The sequence below is a fragment of the Somniosus microcephalus genome, chromosome 12 (assembly GCF_052327205.1).
Source record: "Somniosus microcephalus isolate GS21.2 chromosome 12, FLI_Smic_1.0, whole genome shotgun sequence".
Lineage (NCBI taxonomy): Eukaryota > Metazoa > Chordata > Chondrichthyes > Squaliformes > Somniosidae > Somniosus > Somniosus microcephalus.
The window spans coordinates 114,445,900-114,471,427 of record NC_140998.1 but is presented as its reverse complement, the minus strand read 5'-3'; the positions used below and the strand labels follow the sequence as shown (position 1 = coordinate 114,471,427).

The following is a 25,528-nucleotide window of genomic DNA, read 5'->3' as shown; positions in this document are numbered from 1 at the left end:
CTCCACGTGATAATATCCCTGATGCATTGAAAAAAAAGGTAGTGTGTGGTGCACAGGAGCAATAAATAATAAATATCACCTTGAATTTCAGTCTCTTACTTATGGGAAAGTATCTGACCTTCATGCAGCATCTCTTATCGCAGCACAACAGAGAACAGAAATTCACCTTGCAGGTAAAATCACAGGAAACCAGCTGTATCTGAAACATTTTGTACAACACAGGAATCCGTGTCCCGGGGAGGGACTATGAGACATTAGACACCTGCAAGGTGGAACAGACCATACGTTCAGTTCAACCAGCTGCAGTGGTTTCTTATGTAAGGTGATTCTTAACGAATCTACAGGGCTCCAGCTGCTAAAAAAAACTATTCCAAATCAATGGTGCCAAAGTCAATGAAACCTGTGTTGAGGCCACTTCAGTTCATCGAATTTTCTATCTTCTTACTAGACAGAGGCTGCTGTGTGTGTTTCAGGTTTCAAGTCATTATAGTATCTCGCACCATCTACAAGATGCAAAGCAGCAACTCGCCAAGGCTTCTTCGGCAGCACCTCCCAAACCTGCGACCTCTACCAGCTAGAAGGACACGGGCAGCAGGCGCATGGGAACACCACCCCTGCAAGTTCCCCTCCAAGTCACACACCATCCTGACTTGGAAATATTTTGCCGATCCTTCATCGCCGCTGGGTCAAAATCACGGAACTCCCTCCCTAACAGCACTGTGGGAGTACCTTCACCTCACGGACTGCAGCAGTTCAAGAAGGAGGCTTACCGCCACCTTCTCAAGGGCCATTAGGGATGGTCAATAAATACTGGCCTCGCAGGTGATGCTCACATCCCATGAATGAATTTTTTAAAAAAGTTTAAGAACATACAACTAAATGTGAGCAACATTCAATCTCATCCTTATGGAATGTAATGATAATTCAAAAGTTAATAATTATACATTGATAGTCAATAATTATACATTGATACAGTCAAGTGAAAGAGACCATTTTTGAAAAATATAGCAGCATATTGGGCAGCTTACACAGTACATTGTCATATCAATGTGCCACATCATGGATTAAGTACAACTGCTTTCTAGGTGTGATTCTTAACTGAATTTGTGGTCCCATCCACACACTCAAAGGGAGAGGACTCCCCAGCAGGAGGGAATGAATACGTGAGGCACACCAATGCATTATCCAGGGACCAGCTCAAGAGTGACACTGACAAGACACTTGGGAGCTAGCTGTCTTGGCAGAGAATGATGGATGGTAAGAGGGAGAAGATCTAAAGAGATGGAAAATAAATACAGAATTATAAGGGGAACGGTTAGCTCTTTCAGTTCAGACTAATTTAGCTTTGGACTACCCCAGAAAAGAAGTATGAAGGGAAGGAAAAAGCCCCAGATGGACTCTGTCACAAACCTGAAAGATGCACATACCACAGGCCTTATTTACAGCATCGAGAAATGTTCTCATGAGCTAGGGCACAGGTCAAAGTTAGAGACACAAACCTACAAATTCTGAAAACGCTGCTCTACTGTCTAAAGGGCAGCAGGGCAGGGCCTTCCGCCTGTCCATCTGCTCTCGCCATGACTGTTTCCCTCATCTTAGCCCCTGATCCTCCATTAACAGCACTACTGGGGCACTGGTCACAGGGGGACTCAGGTCGGTCCGGTCCGGTCCGGCCCAACCCAACTCACTGGATTGCTGGCTGTTTCTTTGCCATTAGTGGAGAGGTAGAAAACAACCTCTCAGGAGAATGACTGCTGTTGGGACACATGATTTGTTGACAATCTGGAGTATGATGACATCTCCAGCAGAAGAGAGTTGACAAATGTTGCTAACTTTAGAAAAAGTGATAACTATATTAAGAGTGAACTCATTAATATGTTTGGTAAAGAAAGCATGCTAACTGAGTCATATAGACTAAAAGGTCCCAGGCATGATTACTGATTTGTGTTAACTGCATCTCAGTCATGGAGGCAATAGGGGTACTACTCCGTGCACCTGGCACTAGAGGGGATCCATCTCCTGATCACCATCGACTTACCAGTTCCTGTTTAAGATACTGGTGCATGGCTGTCAGGTAGCGACAGGATTGGGTTTAGCTGTGGTACATCCTGATATCATCTAGGCTCACACATTAATATTGGTCACTTAAGCACGTTACCAGCTGGCTGTCAGGTCTGTGGAACAATAGGTCTCCTCTATATTTTTATTGTAAGTTCCAATGTGAAATTAATTTGGACAGTTAATCTGGTTCCGAGGAGGCACAGGCCTACAGCACAAAACTGATCCTAATTGGCAATGTCATTCAGACATGGCCTAAAGACAATTGGTCAGGAAATGGAAAAAGTGCCATGCTGGTACAGTAGGGGGTGCTTTTCTGAGTTGAGGACTGAAGCACATTATTGTGGCAGAGTAGAGGGAGCTTTACTCTGCAGCTGGCTGTGTTGTGCCTGACCTGGGATTGCTTGATGCGGACACTGGGGGCGCGATCTTGCCAGCCCTGGGGAAGACGGGACTGCTGGGAAAATGGCAGAATTAGGGGGCGGGTGCCCAAGCCGCCCCCATGCCATCTTCCCAGGAGGCGGGTAGTCGTCCTGCACCTGGTCCCATCTCCTTGGAGGCGGAAAGGGATTAAAGCCAATTAACTGCCTGTTAACAGGCAGAAAATAGGATTATCCCCTTTTTGCCCTCAAGTGCCGGCTTCCCGAAGGCTCCGAAACCCACCAGGTCAGCGAGGCGAGTTGGGGGTCTGCGGGGTGCAAAAGTGTGCTGTGAAGGTAAGTGATGGGTGCAAGTGTGGAGAGGAGTATCTGAGGTAAGTGCAAAGTGTTAGTAAAAGTGTGCTTACCTTTGTTGCTTCCTGCAGGTTTCAGTCGGTGTGTATGCGGAGAGTCTTGGTCCTCTGCGTTGGGAGAGGACAGATGGCCGTTGCATTCTCCAATGCAACAACCATCTCATTTCTGCAAAAGAAAGATGTTTGATGAGGTCTTGAATTCAAGGCCTCATCAAACTACAGAGAATGTCAGTTTGATAGCTTTACAGAGCTGTCAAAAGAGGACAATTTATGTCAAAAATCTTTGACAGATGAAACGTCATACGTTGACGTTCTCTGCAACCGGCTTTCCCTTAATTGGCCTGCTAAGCCTGCTGGGCAGGCTTAACAAGGTCAATCAAGGCAAAACAGCAGGGATTGGCCAGAAGTTGTTGGAGGCGGGACTGAAACCCGACAAGTGGGAGTCCCGCCTCCAAAAGCCCCATTGGCAAAATGGAAAGTGTTCCGTTATTGACATCCTTCACCTTGATAAGTAAAACAAAGAAAAAAACAAGTGGGTGTAGAGGTGGTCAAAAAATTAAATTACAATTGGTGGCAATTATAGTTGAACTTCAGTAATAAGAAATCACAGGGGTCAGCTAAATGACTTTCATTATCAAAGGTTCCTTTTATCGAGGCTTTTATTCAGTCTCTCTGGCTTTTATTATTTAAAAAAAGGTTTATTTCAGCAGCAAATGAGCTGTGTTCTGTCTTATTATAAAGCTTTTCAACAATAGTTAAACAGCACCATCTTGGCCATATGCCATTTTCAACCCCCTCGATGGTAGTGGTCTATTGTGAAGTGATCTGCAGCACCACATCAGTGTTTAGTGTACACAGAATAAAGGTTTGCCAATGGTCCCTTTAAAATACAGAACTCTCTCAGGCCAAATATATTCCAATTGAATTAATTCGGCTACAACTCCTCTGGGCTCTATATTGCCAAAACAACACTTCAAAATTAACTCAAAACCGTAACAGATGCTCCCTGAAAAACCGATTGGGTACTTTCCGCTAAAAGCTACCCCAACATGACTGAGACCTTAAGTTCCTGTATGTACCCAATGCACACTTTAAATATGACTAACAAGACACAATCAGATTTGCAATTGTAAATACTTCCAAGATTTGAAACGAATTCCCCATTAAGCGCATACAGCCATATGCCCAGACTGGAAAACCTATTGTATGCATTTCAATTAAGGACATTTACTTACTCATTTAAATTCGACCTTAAAACAAGGAGCATTTTGCCATTTTTTATCAAAATATTTCTCCTGTGGAACCCTGCCTACATCAATTTTTCACAACACTTTGATAAGTTAGCTTTGCTGCTGTGAAATAATTATGTTGTTGAGAAATTTTCAAGGGCGATGTGCAATTAACAATTTAATTTCATGGGAATACAAATATATTCTGAAGCAAAAAAAATGATTCATAGTGAGTACCTGTCAAACAGAATTAAATCACTCCATAACTCACAGTGACACCATCATCTACTTCAAAAGCACGGAGTTAAAAGTGAAAGGAAGAAATTCAAATTATTAATGGTTTGTGTTCTATTAAGTTTTCTTGAAACTGACTGCAAGGCAAACAAAAACTCTTAAGGTTTACTACCTTCTAACTTGAAATAGGAAGAGAAGCCTCACTTTGGTAAGCCAAGTCAGTGCTATTTATCAGCCTGGGACTCATATCTCCTAACCCCTTGCAGTGAGGCTCATTTGCAAGGGCCCAGGTTAGACGTTAGCAACAGATCAGAAATCATTAAGCTAGCAGGCTAAACGGCAAGCTCCTGTCTGCTGGTGAAGCTGATTACCAATAATTGTGATTTCTCCAAAGCTGCAGATAATGTTTCTAACCTCAGCTGAACAATAAACGTAGCTTCAGTTAAAAAAAAAATCACGTGCAGCAAAGCATGACAAAGACTCGTATTTCAGTGCAGGACCGATTTCACGGAGGAAGCCTGAATTGTGTACACTACACAATGTACCTCACTCATTAAAGTGCCACTCACGCCAAAATGAAAAATGGTCACATGCATTGAATGCACACAGCATCAGAATACAGCTTCTCTTAGTTAATAGTATGCAAGTTGCTTTATTGCCAAATTAAATTATGCACTTAGCATGAATACAAATTCTGACCTTTGGTGCCCCAAATAAAGCAGCCAAATTTCTCCTGTCTTTTAAAAAAATTCATTCTCGGGATATGGGCATCGCTGGCAAGGCCAGCATTTATTGCCCATTCCTAGTTGCCCGAGAAGGTGGTGGTGGGCTTTCTTCTTGAACCGCTGCAGTCCGTGTGGCGAAGGTGCTCCCACAATGCTGTTCAGCAGGGAGTTCCAGGATTTTGACCCAGCTGTTTGTGTATATTTCAGTGCCAACTGCTCAACATACACGGTGTAAACAAAGTAAGGTGTATACTCCCACCTGCCCCCTCAGGGGATCCAATTTCTAAGACTAGGAAAAGCCGTGCTGATGAAGAAATTACTATATCTTTGTCTAGCATCCGAGACTGGTATAGTCGTTACATGATGTATGACTAGTAAAAATGGCACATCATTCTGCCATTGGGCATGTGCTAGTGCCTGTTTACATAGTGTGTAATCCATATAATGTCTAAATGGGCCTTGTGGAGCTATAATGCCATGATTTACTACAAAACACATCATTAGGAAGTCTCATGAATTTAATTTCATTTGCTGTGGTGAACACGTCTCTGAAATTCATTCATGAGGAAAATCTTCTTAAAAGGTCAAAGGATGCTTTTAAATTTGCAAACAAAATTCAAACAAATAAACATACAAGGGTCTGCCCTCTTTCAATCACCCGAGCATTTCATTAAGTGGACTGATGATCGCGTGCAAACTGGGAACTGAGTTATGAGGAAAGACTGGAGAAACGTTCTAGTATCTAGAGGCATAGATTACAAAATAAAGGAGGTAATGTGGTGGTACCACTGGTTGTCCCTTACATTGAGACACATAATTCCCTTTAACTTACCTTACTGTATGTTTAACTTACCTTTTGGGGCCGTTTCCCTTTTAACTTACCTGTTGGGGCCATTGCCCCTTTAAGACGCGCCCTAGCGCGCTGACGTCACGTCACGTACAACGTGATGTCCGTGCGCCGGCACAGCCCGGCCTAGCGTCTTCAGCCTCAACGGCCAGCCGACGGGAGCGACGGGAGCAACGCGATCTTTCGCTCCCGCGGCAAGCACCGGCAGAGCCCGGACTCCCGACTTCGGCCTCAACGGCCAGCGACGCAACGACGCGCATCACGTGACGCCCTAAGCATGGGAAACGCGAACGTGATGACGTCACAACACAAACGCGATGACGTCATCACGCTCCCCACAGGACTGCGAACTCAGTCCTCGTGGAGTCCCCGCTGGGACAAGACCTACACCACGGTGCTCCTACAGTCAGTCAGCCATCTTACCTGCTGTAATTAGCCTGTTCCTGTAAATAAACAACTTATTTATAGTTCGTCGAAGTCAAACTCTCTTATTTAGTGGCGATCTACACGAACCGCTACATTGGTGACCCCACGACGGGAGTACGGGAGCTCATCGATTCCAACGCTACAATTGGTGAACCCGTATCCGTGAACGATTTTCACGGTAGCAATGCGCGCCTGAACCTCGTCTTCACTCAAGACAACCAACGCACAACCGACGAACAACCACGGAACAGCAACCGACGAACAACCACGGAACAGCAACCGCCTAACACCGATTCCACCAAAAGCGACCCCGTCTTTGTGTACGTATTTGCAATGGAAGCGCAGCTTGGTGGTGAGCCCGTTTTTCACGAACGATTTCACAGAGGTAGAGCACGACCAACGGCAACCGTCATCCACCAGCGCTACAATTGGTGGGTTTGTGAACGTCTTTCACAAACGAAGCACGCTATGGAAGCATCAGCCGTTCTGCTGTCGCTACCGCAATCCAGGGAGCCACGGTCTCCCTCATGCTTTGTGCAGGTAGAAGCCCCGTTCGCCGAGAACATTAATGCGGCACAGACCACGCACGTGCTCATGGTCTCCATATTCGACTCTTCTACCGCCACACGGATCGTCCGCCTCTACGTCCAAAGCAACAGCAAGTATACATCTCTCCAAGCGCGGGGTACAGCATGTTCGGGCCCACAAGATCGGAGCGCGCCCCGCGGGGATGCCACGAGGACTCCCCCTCGCAAAACACGAGGACGCACTCCTTGCGCACGAGGACCCATCCCTCGCGAACCACGAGAACCCATCCCTCGTGAACACTGACGACTCTTTACCCGCCGACGACGCACCAGCCCTTCAGCCTGCTGGTTATGTTACCTACTACACGATTCGGCGTGAACAAAAAGCGTGCCGCCCTCCCGGCTGTTTTCTCCTAAATCTACAACTGTTACAAGTGTTGACGCCCTTCAGGCAGAGTTACCCCTCCTGAAAGCAACAACAACCTGGACCGTTGCCGCCCTTTCTCCAGTTTTCCCTTTAACAAACGCAAACGTCTACTGAAGCTGCACACAGAGGACGGGTCCAACGGGCATCCTGCGGCCGCGATCAGCCACGTGAAAGTTGCTGGCCTCACCGATCACTGATCAACGCAGCAACTCTTCACCCTCCGTTGTGTTATCGTCGTAGCACTATGGCACGCACCGTTCCGTGCGTTCCAGCCTCCCGAAGGTTTCGCTCACCTGTCGGCGAGTGCACCGACCTCACCAGTCAAGTCCTCCTGGATCGCCCGTTGGCGTTCCTGCAGATTTCGTCGGAACAAGGACTTGTTTCAACATCAACAGAGACATTGCCCGCGTCCGCCCAACCTGCCCGTCACTCTGACAAGGCCTGCTGTTTCACACGTCGCCACGGTCCTTCGCCTGACGGATACGTTTTATTCGCCATGACACGCGTAAGGATCCGCTCACGAGCAGCATCTTCATACCTCGCCTACCAAGTCGAGACATCATGACCGCCGTGACCACCAGCTCGTCAGACCATCTCATCCTTGGACTTTCGTTAAAGCGAATTCTGGGGGGGCCTATGTGGCGGTACCACTGGTTGTCCCTTACATTGAGACACATAATTCCCTTTCTTACCTTACTGTATGTTTAACTTACCTTTTGGGGCCGTTGCCCCTTTAAGACGTGCCCTAGCGCGCGGACGTCACGTCACGTACAACGTGATGTGCGTGCGCCGGCACAGCCCGGCCTAGCATCTTCGGCCTCAACGGCCAGCCGACGGGAGCGATGCGATCTTCCGCTCCCGCGGCAAGCACCGGCACAGCCCGGCCTCCCGACTTCGGCCTCAACGGTCAGCGACGCAAATCACGTGACGCCCTAAGCGCGGGAAACGCAAACAACGTGATGACGTCACAACACAAGCGCAATGACGTCATCACGCTCCCCACAGGACTGCGAACTCAGTCCTCGTGGATTTCCCGCTGGGACAAGACCTACACCACGGTGCTCCTACAGTCAGCCATCTTACCTGCTGTAATTAGCCTGTTCCTGTAAATAAACAACTTATTTATAGTTCGTCGAAGTCAAACTCTCTTATTTAGTGGCGATCTACACGAACTGCTACAGTAACATTGATCTTCTCTGCAAGACCTTAAGATAGGCCACAGTTGGACTATTGTATGCAATTAGTTTTGGGCGACCCATTAAAGGAAGGCTGTAAACACAATGGAAAGTTGCAGTACAGATTCACCAAGATGAGTTGAGGGGTTATAGTTACAAATAGAGTATATAGTTGCTAACTGCCCGTGTACTGGCCGCGCTAGACGTGCTCCTATCTAGTTATCCAGCAAGTTAAACACTTATTCAAAAATAATTCTTCTGAAGCCGGTTGCTGTTTTGAAGCTTTACTTGAACAAATTTGTGAAAAGATATTGCGCTTGGCCTAACATATGAAATCAGATTACATTGGATTGTGAATGGAACCTCTCATGGCAGATTCTCCATTACTCAAGTCAGGTTCTTCCTAGCAAAACTGCTTCCTGGGGTCAACAGGAAGAAAGGAACAAAGATCAAATGACCTCACACAGGAAGAAAGGTCAGATGACCTTTCCAGCATACAAACTGTTAACACAATAACCACCACCAGAGGGTGCTATCTGCACACATAAAATGTTCATTGGTCCAGAACAGCCCAAGTTTGTGTTGCATGGTCAGTTTTCAAATTCTGTTATACATGTACTTATTTTGGTGCATCTGTTTCAGTACTGGACAAATTTGATTCTGGCAATTATATAGTGCTACTTATATATTCATTTAATTGAAAATTTTAGTTTGGGGCACTTATAGGGTGTCTTGCTCTCAGCAAATGCTGGGAACAGCGAGCCTGATGCCTGCTCCATCCCGTAAAATTTACTCAACATTGATCACAGCATCCCTGGAATATGACATCATGCAGAACGAAGAGGCTGCACTGTGGGACTTACAGATCCTAAAGGGCCATAACGTAATTGGAAAAGATACAAAGCCATGGATTCTGCGACTATAGTCGGTCAGTTTGTCCCCAATATTCATGGTACTGTATTATCATAATGTATATTTGCTTAACATCAAAAGAGCAGAGATGTTTAAAACTTGCAGTTTGTGTATATAAAAAAGCTAATAAAGTTAATTGTGAAGATTTTTCTCTCTGCTTTAATTACTCTAAACATAGAAACATAGAAGATAGGAGCAGGAATAGGCCATTCGGCCCCTCGAGCCTGTTTGGTCATTTAATGAGATCATGGCTGATCTTCCAAATTCAGTACCCTGCCACTGCTTTCTCCCCATATCCCTTGAGCCTTAAGAAATATATCTAACTCCTTCTTGAATATATTTAATGAATTGGCCTCAACTGCCTTCTGTAGTAGAGAATTCCACAGGTTCACCACTCTCTGGGTGAAGAAATTCCTCCTCATCTCAGTCTTAAATGGCTTACCCCTTATCCTTAGACTGTGACCTCTGGTTCTGGACTCCCCTGCCATCGGGAACATCCTTCCTGCATCTAGTCTGTCTAGTCCTGTTAAAATTTTATAAGTTTCAATGAGATCCCCTCTCATTCTTCTAAACTCTAGCGAATATAAGCCTAATCGACCCAATCTCTCTTCATACGTCATTCCTGCCATCCCAGGTATCAGTCTGGTGAATCTTCGCTGCACTCCCTCCATGGCAAGAACAATCCTTCCTCAGATAAGGCAACCAAAACTGCACACAATCAAGGTGTGGTCTCACCAAGGCCTTGTACAACTGCAGCAAGACATCCTTGCTCCTGTACTTGAGTCCTCTCGCTATGAAGGCCAGCATACCATTTGCCTTCTTAACCGCCTGCTGCACCTGCATGCTTACCTTCAGCGACTGGTGCACAAGGACACCCAGGTCTCGCTGCAATTCCCCTTCTCCCAATCTATTGCCGTTTAGGTAATAATCTGCCTTCCTGTTTTTGCCACCAAAGTGGATAACCTCGCATTTATCCACATTATACTGCATCTGCCATGCATCTGCCCAATCACCCAACCTGTCCAAATCGTACTGGAGTTTCTCTGCATCCTCGTCACAGCACACTCGCCCACCCAGCTTTGTGTCGTCTGCAAACTTGGAGATATTACATCTAGTTCCCTCGTCTAGATAATTAATATATAGTGTGAATAGCTGGGGTCCTAGCACCGATCCCTGCGGTACCCCACTAGTCACTGCCTGCCACTCGGAAAAAGACCCGTTTATTCCAACTCTTTGCTTCCTGTCTGCCAACCAGTTCTCTATCCAAGTCAGTACCTTACCCCAATCACATGTGCTACAACTTTGCACACTAATATCCTTTGCAGGAGCTTATCAAAAGCCTTCTGAAAGTCCAAATACACCACATCCACTGGTTCTCCCTTATCTATTCTACCAGTTACATCCTCAAAAAATTCCAGTAGATTAGTCAAGCATGATTTACATTTTGTAAATCCATGTTGACTTTATCCAATCCTGTCACTGTTTTCCAAGTGCTCTGCTATTACTTCTTTTATAATGGACTCTAGCATTTTCCCCACTACCAATGTCAGGCTTACCGGTCTCTAATTCCCCATTTTCTCTCTACCACCTTTTTTAAATAGTGGGGTTACATTAGCTATCTTCCAAACCATGGGAACTGTTCCAGAGTCTATAGAATTTTGGAAGATGACCAGCAATGCATCTACTATTTCTAGCGTCACTTCCTTACGTACCCTAGGATGTAGATTATCAGGCCCTGGGGATTTATCGGCCTTCAATCCCATCAATTTCCCTAACACCATTTCCGTACAAATACTGATTTCATTCAGTTCCTCCCTCTCATTAGAACCTATGTTCCCCGACATCTCTGGGAGGTTATTTCTGTCCTGTTTTGTGAAGACAGAATCAAAGTATGTATTTAATTGGTCAGCCATTTCTTTGTTCCCCATTATAAATTCCCCTGATTCTGACGGCAGGAGACCTACGCTTGACTTCACCAATCTTTTTCTCTTCACATATCTATAGAAGCTTTTACAGTCAGTTTTTATGTTCCCTGCAAGCTTACGCTCATACTCTATTTCCCCCCTCTTAATTAATCCTTTTGTCCTCCTTTGCTGAATCCTAAACTGCTCCCGATCCATGCGGTCTTTAAATGTTTGCCATTGCCTATCCACCGTCAACCCTTTAAGTAACGTTCCCCAATCCACACTAGCCAACTCGTGCCTCATACCATCGTAGTTTCCTTTATTTAAATTCAGGACCCTAGTCTCTGAGTCAACTACTTCACTCTCCATCTTAATGAAGAATTCTATCATATTATGATCGCTCCTCCCCAAGGGGCCTCGCACAACAAGGTTGCTATATAATCCTTTCTCATTGCATAATACCCAGTCTAAGATGGCCTGATCTCTAGTTGGTTCCTCAACATATTGGTTCAGGAAACCATCCCGTATACACTCCAGGAATTCCTCCTCCACAGTATTGTTACTAATTTGGTTAGCCCAATCTATATGTAAAGTCACCCATGATAACTGCTGTGCCCTTCTTGCACGCATCTCTAATTTCCCATTTAATGCCATTCCCCAACCTCAGCATTACTGTTTGGGGGTCTGTATACAACTCCCACTAACGTTTTCTGCCCCATGGTATTTCTCAGCTCTACCCATACAGATTCCACATCATCAGAGCGAATATCCTTCCTTACTACTGTGTTAATCTCCTCTTTAACCAGCAATGCTACCCAACCTCCTTTTCCTTTTTGCCTGTCCTTCCTGAATATTGAATACCCCTGGATGTTGAATTCCCAGCCTTGGTCACCCTGGAGCCAAGTCTCAGTAATCCCATTTTTTTCATATCCGTTTACATCTATTTGCGCAGCTAATTCATCCACCTTATTACAAATGCTCCTCGCATTAAGACACAAAGCCTTCAGGCTTGTTTTCTTAACACTCTTAGCCCTTTTAGAATTATTTACTGTGGTCCTGTTTGATTTACACCCTTGATTTCTCTGCCTTCCACTTTTGCTTTTCTCCTTCCTGTCTTTTGCTTCTATCCTTGCTTCCCTTTCCTCTGTCTCCCTGCACGTTCCCAACCCCCTGCCATTTTAGTTTAAACCCTCACCAACAGCACTAGCAAACACTCCACCAAGGACATCGGTCCCAGTCCTGCCCAGGTGCAAACCGTCCAGTTTGTACTGGTCCCACCTCCCCCAGAACCAGTTCTAATGTCTCAGGAATTTAAATCTCTCCCCCTTGCACCATTCCTCTAGCCACGTATTCATCTGAAATATCCTTCTATTTCTACTCTGACTAGCATGTGGCACTGGTAGCAATCCTGAGATTACGACCTTTGAGGTCCTGTTTTTTAAATTTACCTCCTAACTCCCTATATTCAGCTTTTAGGACCTCATCCCATTTTTTACCTATATCGTTGGTACCTATATGCACCACGACATCTGGCTGTTCACCCTCCCCCTCCAGAATGCCCTGCAGCCGCTCCGAGACATCCTTGACCCTTGCAGCAGGGAGGCAACTTACCATCCTGGAGTCTCGTTTGTGGCCGCAGAAACGTCCATCTATTCCCCTTACAATAGAATCCCCTATCACTATAGCTCTCCCGCTCTTTTTCCTCCCGTCCTGTGCAGCAGGACCACCCATGGTGCCAGGAAGTTGGCTGCTGCTGCCTTTCCCCAATAAGCCATCTCCCCCCAACAATATCCAAAGTGGTATATCTGTTTGAGGGGGGGGGGGGATGGCCACAGGGGACCCCTGCACTACCTGCCTGCGCCTGCTACTCTGCCTGGTGGTCACCCAATCCCTTCCTGCCTGTGCAGCCTTTACCTGTGGCGTGACCAATTCCCTAAACGTGCTATCCACGACATCCTCAGCATCGCAAATGCTCCAGTATGTATCCATTTGCAGCTCCAGCGCCGCAATGCGATGCGGTCTGCCAATAGCTGCAGCTGGATACACTTCCCGCACACATGGTTGTCAGGGATACAGGAAGTGTCCCTGATTTCCCACATAGTGCAGGAGGAGCATGCCACGGGGCTGAGCTGTGCTGCCATGACTTACCCTTTAATTAATTTAAATTAAATCAAATCAATACCACCAATTACACTGCAATTAAATGATATACTCAAGGGCCCTCGTGTACTAGCACTCCCCGCTACACAACAGAGATCTTAAAAACTACAACCACAAAAATTAAGTTTGGAAAAAAGCGAGAGAGAAATACTCACCAACCAATCACTTACCTGCTTTCTGGTGATGTCCCACTTCGATTACTTTTTACTTCTTTACACGTTGTACCCCGGCTCACCTTCGAAATCTCCCAAAACATTCTGATGTCACCAGTTGTGCCACCTTTAATTTCTCTCTTCTCAAGTACATTGTCCACATCCTGCCCCCCCGCCCCATCCCTACCCACAGCTGCTGACTGACCTGCTGAGTGTTTCTAACATTATCTGTTTTTGCTTCAGATTTCCAGTGACTGCAGTTTGTTGCTTCTTGTTTATATGGTTAGGACTTTACACATCCAGTTTTATTACATTCAAATGGCATAATAAAGCCTTATATATAGTGAAAAAGTCCCCAAAAGAGACATGTGTGACTCCACAGTAACTTTTTTTTGTAAAGAAGTTCAATGCTCAGAGATTTAAAATGAACAAATACAGCAGGAACCGGGGCAGCAATACTGGGGGTTTTCAGGCTCTGACTGATGAAATTAAGAATCACTGCAGAAAACGTCATGCTTGGGGACATTCAGTGAGACCCGTCACAAACAACACATCACTCACTAGGATTTTAGACCAACTAGGACAAAGAGCAGCAGAGGCCCCTTGATTTCCCCTTCATTCTTCAGTAGCATCTAATCGTAAACCGCTGTCTCAAGAGTCAACTGTTGTTCAGAATCCATATATTCTAGTATTTTGATTACAGGGGTGAGAATGCAGGCTTTAAATGCTGCATTTTTCAACCTCCTTTTTATTATACTTAAGACAGATATTGCTCTGGACCGCAATACCGCTTCTTAATTGTTCTGCTGGGTTGTGCTTTAACTTCAAGTTAGAAATATTGCACGTTGTTAGTCATCAGTCAGGTGCACTTATCCTGTTGAAACACTTTGCCGTTGGCTTTGTTCTGCTGTAAAAACAGAGGGAACATCCCTTGAATCACACTATTTTTCATTCTGTTAAGTTGGCTGCCAACTTCGGCTAATTGGTTTGATATATCGTCAATGCCTCTGAATTGTTCTAGTGTTATCCCAGTCCTGCCCAATCTAATGCTTTAAATTGGGGAGTTCACAAGTCACAGCCTGTGGGACACATGGGGCTCTCGAAGCCCAGTCACCTCACTCCTATTGCAATGATTTCTTATTTGAAGTTCTGATTCCAGTTCTGATGAAAGGTCATCAACCTGAAACGTTAACTCTGTTACTCACTCCACAGATACTGCCTGACCTGTTGTGTATTTCCAACATTTTGTTTTTATTTCCGATTTCCAGCATCTGCAGTATTTTGCTTTTGGATTTCTTATTTGATCCTGTGAGGCCTGGAAGTTTGGAAATGGAGGTCTTGGCATTGTTTCCTCATTGGTTGACAAATCCAAAAACTGAACAAGATTTGCTGTTTTTGATTAAATTTTTTACAGGCAACCAAGCTTCAACATCCAGGTATCAGAAAATGGTTTTGAATCATCGACCTCTGGGTTATGGATCCAGCACTCTTCCTCTGCACCACTCAGCTAGGCTGGCGCAAGATCTGTTACCATCAGCAAAGTGAGATACATGCAAATGAACGGAAACATGAATTTATTACTTATAGCTCCCCTTTTCTTTATTCTTGGTCTATTCTCTCCTGTCTCCTCCCCTTCCCGTCACCCAGTAATGCCACCTTTCATTTCTCTCTTCTCAAATACTTTCCCCCCACCCGCCCACCCCCCCTCCCTTGCCTATTTGCCTGTTGCCATTCCATGTTTTAATCGCCCTTGGATAAGCTCATAGCAGCCCTCTGTGCCGTTCAACATTTTCCAAAGGACCCATTAAAGCAGTCGTCACTGCCTCCTTCCGAGCGACAGCCCTATCTGCTCCACCCTCCTCTCTCACCGACCTTCCCACTCAATGCACCCGCCGGGGGCGAGTATAGTCAACATCCTTCTCGTCCTGCTTGCTCCACCCGCCACGGTTCCCTCGGATCCTGTCAACAGATCAACAATCATCACTCCCTTTATGGTAACCCCAGCTTACACTCATTACATTGCAAAGTACGGAGCTTGAGAGGCAGTGAAATTGAAAACTCAGACCGTTCTATTATCAGCTCTTCACTGGTCTAAAATGGGGCAAACTGAGCTCTGTGTATGGGAATTTGGATACGTGCACAGAGCTCTGAGGTGACATTCTACTCAACTCAGCGCTAGGTTAAAACAGGTTTCACTGAACAACTAAGTGGTTTTGTACTGGTTACAATTATACTCAGTTAGTGTGAAATGGTGTAAGAATGCCTCCTTCTCACAGCTGAAACCGAAACATGAAAGGGGAGCACACCCAAAACATCAACAACCAGTCTTTTCTCTTTACAGATGCTGACTTACCCGGTGTTTTTCCAGCATTTTCTGTTCTTATTTCAGATTGTTTTCCTCTTCTATTTTACTGAACATATTGCTTGAAGATGGAACAAGAAGTTTACATCTCTAGTGTGCATCCATAAATAATACCAAGATGATTCAGTATAGCGTACAGCATTCTGTGCTGCACACAAGTTGCTACACAACAAAACTCATGTACATTTCAGGACCTTGTGGCTCAACAGGAAAAACGATTTCTTGTCACAAATGTCTAAAAAATGATTGTGATGCGAGAGAAGAAGAAATCAATGTTAGAACTTTTCGTGATGAAAGTGTTCAAATGAGAGCTTCATCTGTACAGTACAAACTTGCACATAGACCAGAATATTTATTTATTTATTTTGCAAAATGCACTCAGCTGTACAACAGCTGCACAGGCTGCCCGTGTAACATGCACCCAGACTCAGCCCGTGTAACATGCACCCAGACTCAGCCCGTGTAACATGCACCCAGACTCAGCCCGTGTAACATAAGGATGAAATGAAACTTGGAAACAGAAGCACGTTTGGAAACATGGCTGGTGTTGGATTCAAATGGACTGATCTGTGATTACTTGAGAATATCGCAGCCTGAAATCAAACTCAGCATTCCTCCGCTTTTCTTCCCCGCCCCCTTTTTGCGCTCTTTCTACTTGAATAGCTACATTCAGTTGACTTCTATTCTATTACTTTGATTACAATCCCAAGCTACCAAAAAAATTACAAGAAATTTGCTAGGAGAAAAGGCAAGAGCTACAAAAATGTCTAGGGCATTTTGTTGAGGAAAAATGTTCGAGTAAATTTGATCCTTCACCTTATAAAACAGCCTTGGACAGGTTAGAAATACTTGAAGCAAGCAGCTAGTGATGTAACACATTGGTAACACAGGGGAACGGTAGCGTAGTGGTAATGTCACTGGGCTAGTAATCCAGAGGCCTGGACTAATGATCCAGAGACGCGAGTTCAAATCCCACCACGGCAGCTGGAGAATTTAAATTCAGTTAATTAAATAAATCTGGAATTTAAAAAAAAGCTAGCATCAGTAATGGTAACCAAGAAACTATTGGATTGTCGTAAAAACCCATCTGGTTCACTAATGTCCTTTCGAGAAAGAAATCTGCCGTCCAGCCAATGTGGTTGACTCTTAACTGCCCTCTGAATTGGCCTAGCAAGTCACTCAGTCACTAATCGCTATGAAACAAAATAGTAAGAAGTAAACCAGACGTACCACCCGGCATTGACCTCGGCACCGGCTACAGGCACAGCAACAGCACACCCAGCCCAGTCAACCCTGCAAAGTCCTCACCACCAACATCTGGGGACTTGTGCTAAAAGTGGGAGAGCTGTCCCACAGACTACTCAAGCAACAGCCTGACAGTCATACTCACAGAATCATACCTTCCAGCCAATGTCCCAAACTCCTCCATCACCATCCCTGGGTATGTCCTGTTCCACTGGCAGGACAGACCCACCAGGGGTGGTGGCACAGTGGTATACTGTCGGGAGGAAGTGGCCCTGGGAGTCCTCAACATTGACTCCGGACCCATGAGGTCTCCTGGTCAGGTCAAGCATGGGCAAGGAAACCTCCTGCTGATTACCACCTACCGCCCTCCCTCAGCTGCTGAATCAGTACTCTTCCATGTTGAACACCACTTGGAAGAAGCACTGAGAATAGGAAGGGCAATGTCCATCAACAAGAGTGGCTCAGTAGCACCACTACTGGCCGAGTCCTGAAGGACATAACTGCCAGTCTGGGCCTGCGACAGGTGGTGAGTGAACCAACAAGGAGGGGAAAAACTTACTTGACCTCGTCCTCACCAATCTATCTGTCACAGATGCATCTGTCCATGACAGTATTGGTAGCAGTGACCACCGCACAGTCATTGTGGGGACGAAGTCCCGTCTTCACACCGCGGACACCCTCCATCGTGTTGTGTGGCACTACCACTGTGCTAAATGGGATAGATTCAGAACAGATCTAGCAGCTCAAAACTGGGCATCCATGAGGCGTTGTGGGCCATCAGCAACAGCAGAATTGTATTCCACCGCAATCTGTAACCTCATGGCCCAGCATATCCCTCACTACCATTACCACCAAGCCAGGGGACCAACCCTGGTTCAATAACGAGTGTAGAAGAGCATGCCAGGAGCAGCACCAGGTGAGGTAAAAATGAGGTACCAACCTGGGGAAGCTGCAACACAGAACTACATGCATGCTAAAAAGCAGAAGCAGCATGCTATAGACAGGGCTAAGTGATCCCACAATCAACGGATCAGATCAAAGCTCTGCAGTCCTGCCACATCCAGTTGTGAATGGTGGTGGACCATTAAACAACTAACGGAGGCGGTAGCTCCAAGAATATCCCCATCCTCAATGATGGTGGAGCCCAGCACGTGAGTGCAAAAGACAAGGCTGAAACGTTTGCAACCAACTTCAGTCAGAACTGCCGAGTGGATGATCCATATCGGCCTACTCCCGAGGTCCCCACCATCATAGAAGCCAGTCTTCAGCCAATTCAATTCACCCCACGTGATATCAAGAAACAGCTGAGCGCACTGGATACAGCAAAGGCTATGGGCCCCCAACAACATCCCAGCTATCGTGCTGAAGACTTGTGCTCCAGAACTAGCAGCGCCTCTAGCCAAGCTGTTCCAGTAGAGTTACAACACTGGCATCTATCTGAAAATGTGGAAAACTGCCCAGGTATGTCCTGTCCACAAAAACCAGGACAATTCCAACCCGGCCAATTACTGCCCCATCAGTCTACTCTCAATCATCAGCAAAATGATGGAAGGTGTCATCGACAGTGTTATCAAGCGACACTTACTCACCAATAACCTGCTCACTGATGCCCAGTTTGGGTTCCGCCAAGGCCACTCGGCTCCCGACCTCATTACAGCCTTGGTCCAAACATGGACAAAGGTGCTGAATTCCAGAGGTGAGGCGACAGTGACTTCCCTTGACATCAAGGCAGCATTTGACCAAGTCTGGCATCAAGGAGCCCTAGTAAAACTGAAGTCAATGGGAATCATGGGGAAAACGCTCCACTGGCTGGAGTCATACCTAGCACTAAGGAAGATGGTTGTGGTGGTTGAAGGTGAATCATCACAGCCCAAGGAAATTGCTGCAGGGGTTCCTCAGGGCAGTGTCCTAGGCCCAACCATCTTCAGCTGCTTCATCAATTACCTTCCCTCCAACATAAGGTCAGATATGGGGATGTTCGCTGATGACTGCAGTGTTCAGCGCCATTCGCAACTCCACAGATAATGAAGCAGTCCATGCCCGCATGCAACAAGACCTGGACGACGTTAAGGCTTGGGCTGATAAGTGGCAGGTAACATTCGCACCACAGACGTGCTAGGCAATAACTATCTTCAACAAGCGAGAGTCTAACCACCTCCCCTTGACATTCAATGGCATTACCATCGCCAAATCCTGCACTATCATCCTGGGGGTCACCATTAACCAGAAACTTAACTGGACCAGCCACATAAATACTGTGGCAACAAGAGCAGGTCAGAGGCTAGGTATTCTGCGGCAAGTGCCTCACCTCCCAACTCCCCAAAGCCTTTCCGCCATCTACAAGGCACAAGTAAGGAATGTGATGGAATACTCTCCACTTGCCTGGATGAGTGCAGCTCCAACAACACTCAAGAAGCTCGACACCATCCAGGTCAAAGCAGCCCACTTGATTGGCACCCAATCCACCACCTTAAACATTCACTCCCTCTACCACCGGCATACCGTGGCTGCAATGTGTACCATCTACAAGATGCACTGCAGCAACTCGCCAAGGAGCAGGTCATCCACCCACCCTCTGATCCAGGGAATGGTGCACCATATTTGAAGGGGGAGGAGACAGCAATGACAAAAACAAGGAGAATAATAAATGGAAGTGTATACAGGATGGTTTCCTGGGCCAATATGTTGAGGAACCAACTAGAGATCAGGCCATCTTAGACTGGGTATTATGTAATGAGAAAGGAATAATTAGCAATCTTGTTGTGCGAGGCCCCTTGGGGCGGAGCGATCATAATATGATTGAATTCTTCATTAAGATGGAGAGTGAAGTATTTGACTCAGAGGCTAGGGTCCTGAATTTAAATAAAGGAAACTACGATGGTATGAGGCACGTGTTGGGTAGGATGGATTGGGGAACGTTACTTAAAGGGTTGACGGTGGATAGGCAATGACAAACATTTAAAGATCGCATGGATGAACTACAGAATTTGTTCATCCCCGCTTGGCATAAAAATAAACAATAAAGGTGACTCAACCGTGGCTAACAAGGGAAATTAGGGATAGCATAAGATCCAAGGAGAGGACGTATAAATTGGCCAAAAAAAGCAGCAAACCTGAGGATTGGGGGCAGTTTAGGATTCAGCAAAGGAGGACAAAGGGATTAATTAAGAGGGGGAAAATAGAGTATGAGAGTAAGCTTTCAGGGAACATAAAAACTGACAGTAAAAGCTTCTATAGATATGTGAAGAGAAAGAGATTGGTGAAGTCAAGCGTAGGTCCCTTGCAGTCAGAATCAGGGGAATTTATAATGGGGAACAAAGAAATGGCAGACCAATTAAATACATCTTTGGTTCTGTCTTCACAAAGGAGGACACAAATAACCTCCCAGAGATGTCGGGGAACATAGGGTCTAATGAGAGGGAGGAACTGAATGAAATCAGTATTTGTAGAGAAATGGCGTTAGGGAAATTGATGGGATTGGAGGCCGATAAATCCCCAGGGCCTAATAACCTACATCCTAGGGTACTTAAGGAAGTGGCCCTAGAAATAGTAGATGCATTGCTGGTCATCTTCCAAAATTCTATAGACTCTGGAACAGTTCCCATGGATTGGAGGGTAGCTAATGTTATCCCACTATTCAAAAAAGGTGGTAGAGAGAAAATGGGGAATTATAGACTGGTAAGCCCGACATCGGTAGTGGGGAAAATGCTAGAGTCCATTATAAAAGATGTAATAGCAGAGCACTTGGAAAACAGCCACAGGATCGGACAAAGTCAACATGGATTTACAAAAGGTAAATCATGCTTGATTAATCTACTGAAATTTTTTGAGGATGAAACTGGTGGAATAGATAAGGGAGAACCAGTGGATGTGGTGTATTTGGACTTTCAGAAGGCTTTCGCTAAGGTCCCGCATAAGAGATTAGCGTGTAAAGTTAAAGTACAAGGGATTGGGGGAAAGGTACTGACTTGGATAGAGAACTGGTTGGCAGACAGGAAGTAAAGAGTTGGAATAAACGGGTCTTTTTCTGAGTGGCAGGCAGTGACTAGTGGGGTACCGCAGGGATCGGTGCTAGGACCCCAGCTATTCACAATATATATATTAATGATCTAGACGAGGGAACTAGATGTAATATCTCCAAGTTTGCAAATGACACAAAGCTGGGTGGGCGTGTGCGCTGTGAGGAGGATGCCGAGAAACTCCAGTATGATTTGGACAGGTTGGGTGATATGGCAGATGCAGTATAATATGGATAAATGCGAGGTTATCCACTTTGGTGGCAAAAACAGGAAGGCAGATTATCTGAATGGCAATAGATTGGGAAAAGGAGAAGTGCAACGAGACCTGGGTGTCCTTGTGCACCAGTTGCTGAAGCTAAGCATACAGGTGCAGCAGGCGGTTAAGAAGGCAAATGGTATGTTGGCCTTCGTAGCAAGAGGATTCGAGTACAGGAACAAGGATGTCTTGCTGCAGTTGTACAGGGCCTTGGTGAGACCACATCTTGAGTATTGTGTGCAGTTTTGGTCGCCTTATCTGAGGAAGGATGTTCTTGCCATGGAGGGAGTGCAGCGAAGATTCACCAGACTGATACCTGGGATGGCAGGAATGACTTATGAGGAGAGATTGGGTCGATTGGGCTTATACCCGCTGGAGTTTAGAAGAATGAGAGGGACCTCATTGAAACTTATAAAATTCTAACAGAACTAGACAGACTAGATGCAGGAAGGATGTTCCCAGCAGCAGGGGAGTCCAGAACCAGGGGTCACAGTCTAAGGATAAGGGGTAAGCCATTTAGGACTGAGATGAGGAGGAATTTCTTCATCCAGAGAGTGGTGAACCTGTGGAATTCTCTACCACAAAAGGCAGTTGAGGTCAATTCATTAAATATATTCAAGGAGTTAGATATATTTCTTAAGGCTAAAGGGATCAAAGGATATGGGGAGAAAGCAGGGACAGGGTACTGAATTTGGATGATCAGCCATGATCTCATTAAATGGCGGAGCAGGCTCGAGGGGCCGAATGGCCTACTCCTGCTCCTATCTTCTATGAAGCCATACCAAAACAAAGCAAGGTTTAATAAAACAATTCAGGCTAAACTGCAGGGAGCATAAAAGCCCATTTATAAAAGTACAAAGGTGGCATTTGGAACAAAATGACTTATTTCTGCAGATGTAATATCGAGTGAATTCATATCACGGGGAGGAAAAGAGCATTAAGCTTGTTGAAAGGGTTTTCTTAACCCAGTATTTGGCAAGTGTAAACCAAACTGCAACTGCACGTGGCTTTCTATCTCCCATAAATTGCCTCAAAAATGGCCAAAAGGTAAGATAATGCCAACATAGTTTTCTACTCCCATATGTCTATGAAAATATAGAAAAAGCATCGATCCTCTGCTGTGATGTAAATTTTATGAGAAGACAATTGCAGATTAAATAATTGCATTTTTACATTACAGTGTGTATATGTACCTTGCCATAAATTGATTTAGAGGAAATGTGTATGCACAAAAATAGATCAATTCAGACAGCTACCCTGCCGTGCGCTGCAGTAGAAACAAGGGAGCATTCTGCTTAAGGGAAGAGTAGTCAGTTCAGGGACAGACATTAAAAAAGGGAGATATATGTGGTTATGCATCGTACCTAAATTTATTGCTCAAAACTGAAGAGCTAGTTAAAGCACAAAGATGTAGGATTAGTAAACAGTTTTAATGTGATTTCAAACATGCCTTTAAGAGACTTTTAAAATTCAAAAGCAATTAATATTGTGAATAGTAAACTGCTCCTCTTTCTCTCTGAATACTTTAATTGATGCAAGATTTTCTGCACTAGGTGGCAGTCATCCCATAATTAAACTAAACATTCTCAAGATCAAGTTTAACTGTGGTTTCCTCCCCTGATGCTTTTGCACAACATTCCTCTGAACATTTGCCTTATTAACTTCACTCAAGTCAAGCCCTCTCTACTTCAAAAAACCCTCACTTTCCAGTGAAATGAGAATTTAGCTTCCTTGGCCTGTTTTCACAGCTTATTGATCTGCAACCTGGGATCATCCTTCTCAGGTTCCTTTCCAACATGCCTGGATCTTTACTTTGGTACAGTAATCAGAACTGGACTCGACACATCATGTGTGGCCTCAATGTGAAACAATGTCAGCTTTTCACATGCAGAAAGGCGGTGTTGGAATTCCTGAATGAATGGGAAGGTGTGTGAATAGGTCTCCACAAAAACAAATCAGAGCTTAATGAAGCACCGAGTTGGGAAGGCTGATGAGGCTAAGTGAATGGCACTGTATGATTTGTTCTAGTGATGCTGTTGTTACAAGGGAAGGAAACCCCCTGGAGGACATGGTTTCAGCACCAATAGTAATTAGACAGCTGCATTTCATAACAACCTAACCAGGGAGTTTGTTAAATTACTAGTAATTACCAAATTACAGGCAGCATCAATCTGCATTTATAATGTAAAAGTGTATTATTTCTACAACAAAACCCTCACACACATTCACATCAATGTTAACATTAAAAAAAACGGACATAGGTGACAAGATTGAGATTTGATAGATATGCAACGCTTACAGTGTCAAAACTAGAACTGAATAGGCATTTAGAGTTATTTAAGATAGAAATACAATCAAGGTCAGCAGTGCTCATATATCCAATCACCCAATTAATTCTAACGAGAGATACTAGTTTAAATGAGCCTCTCAGCATGTAAAAATTATCTTTAGTGTTGTCATTCAATGTTGACACACAAGTAAAGGTAAAGTGAAAGATCAGAACATAAGAAATAGGAGATAGAGTAGGCGATTTGGCCCTTCGAGCCTGCTCTGCCATTCAATAAGATCATGGCTGATCTTCTACCTCATCTTCACTTTTCTGAACTATCCCCATATTTGAAAATCTATCGCTCTCTCTCTTGAATATACTCAACGACTGAGCCTCCACAGCCCTCTGGGGTAGAGAATTCCAAAGATTCACCCCCGTCTGAGTGAAGAAATTTCTCCTCATCTCAGTCCTTATTCTGAGACTGTGGCTCCTGGTTCTAGACTCCCCAGCCAGGGGAAACATCCTCCTTGCATTTTTTAAAATTTTATTTGTTGTCAAGCCCTGTAAGAATTTTGTATGTGTCAATGAGATCACCTCTCATTCTTCTAAACTCTACAGAATATAGGCTTGTCTACTCAATCTGTCCTCATAGGACAATCCCCCCCCTCCCAGGAACCAGTCTGGTGAACCTTTGTTGCACTCTCTCTCTATGGCAAGTATATCCTTCCTTAGGTAAGGAGACCAAAACTGTACACAATACTCCAGGTGTAGTCTCACCAGGACCCTATATCATTGCAGTAAGATGTCTTTACTCTTATACTCAAATCCTCTTGGAATAAAGGCCAACATACCATTTGCTTTCCTAATTGCTTGCTGTACCTGCATGTTAACTTTCAGTGATTCGTGTACAAGGACACCCAGGTCCCTCTGAACACCAACATTTCCCAATCTCTCACCATTTAAAAAATACTCTGCTATTCTATTTTTCCTACCAAAGTGGATAACTTCACATTTCTCCACATTATATTCCATTTGCCATGTTCCTGCCCACTCACTTAGCTTGTCTATATCCCCTTGAAGCCTTCTTGGATCCTCCTCACAACTTACATTTCCACCCAGCTTTGTATCATCAGCAAACTTGGATATATTATAGTTGGTCCTCTCATCCAAATTATTGACATAGATTGGGAATAGTTGAGGCCCAAGCACTGATCCTTGCGGTATCCCACCAGTTACAGCCTGCCAACCTGAAAATGACCCGCTTATTCCTACTCCGTTTTCTGTTAGTTAACCAATCCCCAATCCCATGAGCCCTAATTTTGTTTAACAACCTCTTGTGTGACACCTTATTGAATGCCTTCTGAAAATCCAAATACACCACGTCCACTGGTTCCCCCTTATCTATTCTGCAACCACACCTCCGTTATGGCTATTAGATCAAACCTGTTCATTTATATCTGCGCTATTAATTCATCTATTGTGTTGCAAATGCTTCGCGCATTCAGATATAGTGCCTTTAGCTTTGACTTATCTCTTTTTCCCTGATGTCACCTTAGTCACGGATGCCTTATTACCTTTGTTACTCTCTCCGTCCCTTCCTGACTCACTCTGCTTACTTTAACTCAAAACTCTACTCTGCTCTAGAGCCTTGACATTTCTCTCGCTGCTTTTAAATGTACTCTTTCCTGAATCCTCTCGCTCCCCCCCTTCATTAGTTTAATGCCCTGTCTACTTAGTTATTCGGTTTGCCAGGACACTGGCCCCAGCCCCGGTTTAAGTGGAGCCCGTCCCAACGGAACAGCACCCTCTTTCCCCAGTGTCCCATGAACTGAAACCCCTCCCTCCCACACCACTCTGAGCCACACATT

The 25,528-nt window shown here is 45.0% G+C and overlaps 1 protein-coding gene across 4 annotated transcripts in view; it reads right to left on the bottom strand.

Moving 5' to 3' along the window:
* The window catches only part of stxbp6 (syntaxin binding protein 6 (amisyn)), a 372,616-nt gene that overhangs the window by 7,643 nt on the left and 339,445 nt on the right, over positions 1-25,528 (bottom strand). Inside the window, exon 7 of one of the 4 annotated variants that reach the window (XR_015080283.1) lies at positions 15,863-15,932. The exons of the other annotated variants lie outside the window; for them this stretch is intronic. The gene's annotated coding sequence lies outside the window, so the exon portion shown is untranslated. The remainder of the gene's footprint in view (positions 1-15,862; positions 15,933-25,528) is intronic. 4 annotated transcript variants of the gene reach the window in all.